Below are 7,008 nucleotides of genomic sequence, written 5' to 3'. Positions count from 1 at the left end.
GGGTGGGTGCCCATGGGGTCGCCAGGCACCAAGGGCCCCACCCGCGCGGACCCGGTCTCTCCTCCAGGCTCAGCTGGGCCTCGAGGGCGGCGAGCAGCTCGGCTCTGAGGAAGGTCCCGGCCGGCTGGCGCTGCCCAACTTGGACAGCCTTCCTGACCCACCCGGGAGCTGAGTTTCAAGGCTTCCCGGAGAGGCCAGCCCGGATTCGGAGCGAAGGGTTTCTCAGGCGACGAGCCTCGAAGAGAAGCAGCCCTGGTTCCCTGAGCCCGGGGCCACCGCTGGCAGGGAGCGCGCTTGGATCTTGCAGCCGCTAAAGCCTGGCGCACTCCTCCTCGACCACAAGCCGCGGAAAACAAGTGGCAGAGACACACTCTTGGCAGCGACACACTCTTTGGCAGCGACACACTCTTTGGCAGCGACACACTCTTTAAGTTGAGGTTTTTCAGTCATGCCTGAGGTTTGCTTTTTCAGCGGTTCGCTGTTTCAACTTATTTTGTCAGCTTAATGTACTTATTATTTCAGTTTAGTATTTCCACTTAGTTTTTCGGCTTAGTGTACTTAGAGAAGAGGTTTCTTCCTCTTCTGGGGAATCAGTGTTTGGAGACGACTTCTGTGGTTAGAGCCTACTTGGTCGTGAAGAGACGACTTTGGTGGTGATCCTCAACCGCATCGGATATCGCCACCCTGTTCCCCGTCAGTCTCAGCTCATCAGCAAAGGGCTCGGTGGCTCTCTTCAGAGGAGACTGGACGAGGTTGTCAAAGCGGCTGGATCAGAAGTGTTGCCATGTCGGATGGAGCGGTGTCCACGATGAACCTGAGCATGGTACCGGCATCTGGGGGTGTGGAATTGGGAGGGAAAGCTGGGGCCCCACAGTGTGAGGAAGGAGGCACATGGTCAAACCAGACTGGGCAGAGCCCTCAGTGTTTAGGAATCTCTAAATACTAAATACTACATCTCTAAATACTAAATACTGAGCTGGGATGGAATCCCTGTGCTGGAGGCTAGTGGTTCAAACTCTTTTTCTGCATGAGGTTCGGTCAGGTTAGGCTGCGGTTTCTGGTCTGCAGGCACAGGTGACTGACTGCCTTCAGCATGGGCCCATCTGTCCATCTCTCCTCCTGACCCCGTCTCATTACAGGAGAGGGAACCGGGTGCTAGAGGGTGGGGAATCCAGGAAGTCAGAGGGGTCCCACCTGGATGAAGCATTTTGCAAACACAAGTCCCAGGGCTGATTATTGATTTTACTACATGCAGCCTGTTTTTATTTATGAGTTTCCTTTCTTCTCCCTTAAATTCCAATGACAAACTATAACAAAAATCAACGTCCTTAAAACGTATGCAATCCTCTTCATTTAGCAACTATTCTGACCTCAAGTATCCATTCTCTAGTCAAGGGTTATACCTATTTCTCCTACCCCCAACCAGTGCTGGGTCTGGTGTACCCCTCCCGCAGTATCACCTCCCCCTAAACAAGCACCTTTCTTTATAATTTCTTCCTTTTTCTCTACGCCTTCCCATCATGTTTACACTTGCTGTGAAGTAGGGAAACGCTCCCCAATTCTGTTTTTCCTTCCTACCCCAGGAGATTTCTCCCTCTGCGCTGAGGATCTCACTGTGCACGTCCAGCCCTGGATCGTGGTGGACTCTGGTGGCCACTGGAGTCCTTGGAGCTGCCTCCCTCTGGCTCTGCTGGGTGAGTGCTCTTCTATCCTCTCTTTCTCCACTGATAAAAACAAATCTGAGAACATGTTCAGAATAACACTTCCAGAAAGGGTGGTGTTGAGGGGGATAGGGAATAGGGGAAGGAACTCCACTCCCTTGGATGAATTTGGAGACAATTTGTTACATTAATCTCTGGACAGGAGCCAAGACAGCCTAGAGAAGCCAGGCTGCTCAAGTCAAAGGTTCGAAGGCCTCCTCTTGTCCCTCCCCACATTTCAGTAGACTCAGTGCCAGGGGCTTGTCCTGGGGGCAGGTGGCCTCAGCCACAGTAAGTTCCTGAGATCCTGGACCGCTGTGTGGAACCCTGTTCTCCGCATGAGGTGGGCTCCAGGTGCTACCTGCTTCCCTTTCATTTCCCCTGTTCCAAAGCATGGTCTCCCCTCTACTCCCTCTCAATCCTTCCTAGCCACCAGCTTCCTGGCAAACAACCACACAGAAGCCTTTTCGTTCATATGTTGTTCTTTATCTTTATGTTTCTTGATAATATACATTTATGCCACTTCAAATGTTCCCATTTTAGATATTATGTATTGACTTTTCAATATCCCTTCATCCATAGTACCTTCCCCAGCACACACGTTTTTATCCTCCTCGTGTAGGCAGGTAGAGATTTTGAGTGCACTGAGAGCCAGAGTTAAAATTATTGACTTATGTGAATGCTACTCAGAACTGAGCCACATGTTAAACTCTTTTAGTTTTTCTTTCCATACATGTTGATGTTTTCAGAGAATTGATAATTGCCTGGCATTTTCATTTTCTTACTTTCCATGAACCTTAATAAATGAATTCACCAACTGTCCCTTAGATGAGTAAATGTCTTCTCAACACCTTTACACTTATGGTGGCTGTTGTCAAGGTCATCTTCTTGGAGATGGCTTCCCCTCTGCCGTCCACCCACTCAGGTGACCCTCTTCCTTTTGGTCCTGTTGCCCTTTCACCTTTCCATGGGTTGATGCCTGATTCTATACGTTCTGCGTCTTGGTCTGCTTTTTTTTGTTTTGTATTCTTTTAATATATATTCCTTCCTTCTCTTCTTGCTATGTTCCCTCCTCTCCGAGTACATCCTTCAACTTTGCTATTGGGAGAAAATGTTCCATGCCTTACAATGTCTGAATTTCTTCTCATTTTACAGGGTTGGATTCGGGAGTCGAGGTCATCCCCAGCAGGAACAACTAGGGCCTCTGGAGGATCCCCGAAGGCACAGGTCACCCTTCTCATGCAGGAAGAATCTGAATGGTTCCCACCCAGTTTCCTGGGCAGGCAGCAGAATCCAACACGAGGCGCTTCGGTCTTCTCTGACTCTTAGGGCCCTTGCAAGGTCCTGTTCTGGGTGATTTAGCTGAAGGGCAGGGTGATTTGGGCAAGCATCCTCAGGGCTCTGGGCCTCAGTTTCCTTCACTGGGTGATGGGTTGATCATATAGATGGCCTTCCTCACATAGCTAAAAATCAGATGTGGTGAAAGTGCATTGAGACTGGAAACAATGTTATTGTTCTCAAATACATGCTCAGAGAGCACTAAATAAATTTTTATTCAGCAGGCATTTCTGTTCCTTTCTGAACTATGGGACTGATCAAAAGAGAGAGGTGAAGTGGGGTAAGTGTGGGTCCTGGCCAGGAGAATGTAGGAAGGAGGGAAAGGCTGTGAGAAGAAGTGGAAAGAGAGGTACAAAGGATGCAGGATGGTGTCACTTCAGGGAAGGGCCTGGGATTCCTAGTAAGTATAGAGGAGAGGTGGCACCTGGGATTACCTTTGGAAGCCCACATGTAGCTGATCCCACAGCTTGCTCCTCCTCCTGCCTGGACGTCTACGCCAATCTGATTAGACGCACAGTAGAATGGAACTGGCGCTTGATTCTCAGACTGGCACCGTCATCTACCCTCAAGAGTTTTTTTTCATTCCCTTCCTCCCTGTTTCCCCACCCCAACTGCCAAACCCATCGCTCCATTCTTCCCACGTGACTCTACCAGGTGCCCACCTCTTGGGTTCTAGTCATGTTCGACAAAGTCTTTTATTAATTTATTTCTTGTAGAGATAGGGTCTTGCATTGCTGTCCAGGCTGGTCTTGAACTCCCGGCCTCACCTCACCCTCCCATAGTGCTAATATTATAGGTGTGAGCCACTCCTCCCTGTCTGTGTCTGACAAAGTCTTGAGTGACTAAAAGAGGCATTTTCTTTTACTTTGTAGTCTTGGGCTTCCTTCAGTCTGCCTCTCTCCTCTTTTCCTGTGACCCCAGGCAGACTTTGTCCTTCCCTTCCTCCTCTGGGGTGCCCTCTGGGCTTCAAACAGCCCCGGTAAGAATCTGCAGGGCAGCCTGCACACTAGCTGGCTGGGCTTCTGAGCCCCTCCACACTCATTCATACCCCTCTCCCACTTCCCTCCAGTGGTGAGATCGGGAATACAACTCACTGAGTCTCTGAGTCCAATGGATTTTCTATCCCAGGGATGAGCATCTCCTCTCATCTTCTGTGAAGTAGAGGGAGGCTTCTGTTTCCTTGTGGGCTTCAATTCTGCACTTCCAGAGTTCCCCATTCTTCACGTTTAGTCACTGCACCTCCCTACACATATTTTTGGAATCAATCAACCAGGCTAGATGGACCAGCCAGTCCCCAAAGTGAGAGCTGGCAGGGAAGTTCTTAAATAATGGTTTATTTTTCCTATAGTGTGACAAAACTCCAAATGCCAAATGAAACCCCTTTAGTGCATGCCCCATGTACTCAGAAATTTGCCTGATACTCCTTCACTCACACAGAAAAGCAAAGACAAAAACAAAATGACAAAATTCAATTTCCACAACTAAATTTCCCATGTATTACTTTTCCCAACAGAGTTAATCAACAAGCCTGCGATACCTTAGGATCTACTGTGTTCTGTAAATCTAAAACACCGCTTTACATTTGTAAGGCTAACATTACAGAGCACTTAGTATGTCCAAGACTCTAGTCTAATATCCAAGTAGGCCGGGTGCGGTGGCTCATGCCTGTAATCCCAGCACTTTGGGAGGCCGAGGCGGGTGGATCACAAGGTCAGGAGATCGAGACCATCCTGGCTAACACAGTGAAACCCCGTCTCTACTAAAAATACAAAAAATTAACTGGGCGTGGTGGCGGGCGCCTGTAGTCCCAGCTACTTGGGAGGCTGAGGCGGGAGAATGACATGAAACCGGGAGGCGGAGCTTGCAGTTAGTGGAGATCACGCCACTGCACTCCAGCCTGGGCGACAGAGCAAGATTCTGTCTCAAAAAAAAAAAAACAAAAAAACAAAAAAAAGACTACTAATAATAATATCCACGTAAATACTATCTGATTTGTTCCTTGTGATGATTAATTTGGCTTCTCAATGTGACTGGGTCACAAAGAAGCCCAGATATTTGGCCAAACGTTATTCTAGGTATTCCCATGAGTGTGTTCAAAAAATGATTTACATTTAAATCAGTGGAATTGACTAATGTACATTGCCCTCCATAATGTCAGTGGGCCTCATCAGATCAATTGGAGATATATGCCTCCTATTCATTCTGCTTCTGTGGAGAGCCTTGATCAATACACTGTTCATAACACCAGTGTTTTGGGGATTTATTAATTAATGGAGGCACAGTGTGGTTACTTGCCTAGTAAGCTAGAAGAACACTAAAGAGGAAGTGTAAGAGTCAAAATTGCTTTTTAGTAGAACTCAGTTTGAAGTTTCCTTGCAGTGGTGAGTGTGAAGATGGATTCAGCAGCGTAGTCTGCAGTGGGTTTGCCAAGAGTCTCTGGGATTCCACCGAAATTTCTCTCCACTGAAGGGAGAGGCTTAGAGGGTGCCTCCAGTGATCTCCAGAGGAAATTGGGTCAGCTTCATTAAGAGTTCCTCTCTGGGCCGGGCACGGTGGCTCAAGCCTGTAATCCCAGCACTTTGGGAGGCCGAGACGGGCGGATCACAAGGTCAGGAGATCGAGACCATCCTGGCTAACACAGTGAAACCCCGTCTCTACTAAAAAATACAAAAAAACTAGCCGGGCGAGGTGGCGGGCGCCTGTAGTCCCAGCTACTCGGGAGGCTGAGGCAGGAGAATCACTTGAACGCAGGAGGCAGAGGTTGCAGTGAGCTGAGATCCGGCCACTGCACTCCAGCCTGGGCGACAAAGCGAGGCTCCGTCTCAAAAAAAAAAAAAAAAAAATAACAAAAGAGTTCCTCTCTGAAGAAGGGAACTGATGATCCTGACCCTGGAGCAGGCCCTGGAGTCTGAGGCATGAGGAAGAAGCCTGGATCTTGGAGAGGTGGAGGAAGGAGGAGGGGAATCATAAAGATGGGGCTTTGCCTTCGGCCAGAAGCATTCTGCAATCTCAGGGATGGATCTAAAGGCGGAGGAGGGGGGTTCTGGGGATAGGAACCTCCGTTCAGTACCTATTTTGGGGGATGAGGTGGGCTCTCTCATGTTGAATCACAAGAAACAGATTCTATTTTATGATAGTATGATCTACTCATGGTCTTGTTTTTAAACCCTTGCAGATGCTGGGTCTGATAACAGTCATCAGAGTGTGTTCTCTGACGTTGATAATATTAAATTGGAAACTAATACCAATAAGATACTTTGGAAACTCCAAATATGTGGAATGAAACCACATATTTCTATATAAATGAATGGCCAAAGACAAAATCACCAGGGATTAAGAAAATATTTTGAATTGAATAATCACAAAAACAACATATCCAAATGTGTGGAGTACAGTTGAAGCAGTGCTCTGAGGCAAATATGAAACTTTAAGTGCTTACATTAGAAGGGAGGAAAGACCTAATATCACTTCCACTCTAGGAAACTAGAAACAGAAGAGCAAAAACAAACCTAAAGTAAGCAAAGGAAGGAAATCATAAATATGAGAAAAGAAATCAAATAAATAGAGGACGCAGGTAGCAATAGAGAAAATAGAAAATCTTTCGACTCTCCATCTCCATGAGTTCAATTGTTTTAATTTTTAGCCCCACAAATAAGTGAGAGCATGTGAAGTTTGTCTTTCTGTGTCTGGCTCATTTCACTTAACATAAAAACCTCCAGTTCCATCCATGTTGTTGCAAATGATAGGACCTCATTCTTTTTCATGGCTGAATAATATTCCATTGTGCATATGTACCACATTTTCTTTATCCATTTGTCTATTGATGGACACTTGTATTGCTTCCAAATCTTGGCTATTGTGCATAGTGCACACCTATGACTTTCTTTAAAAATTGTTTCCTATCACTGCAACTTGGGCTTGGTAAAATTCCCAAGAGAGAAATGTTTCTACCAAATACATCCCTTGTCCC

This window comes from Theropithecus gelada, chromosome 4 (assembly GCF_003255815.1).
Source record: "Theropithecus gelada isolate Dixy chromosome 4, Tgel_1.0, whole genome shotgun sequence".
Taxonomy (NCBI): Eukaryota; Metazoa; Chordata; class Mammalia; order Primates; family Cercopithecidae; genus Theropithecus; species Theropithecus gelada.
The sequence above is the reverse complement of the archived record's forward strand: the minus strand, read 5'-3'. Positions refer to the sequence as shown.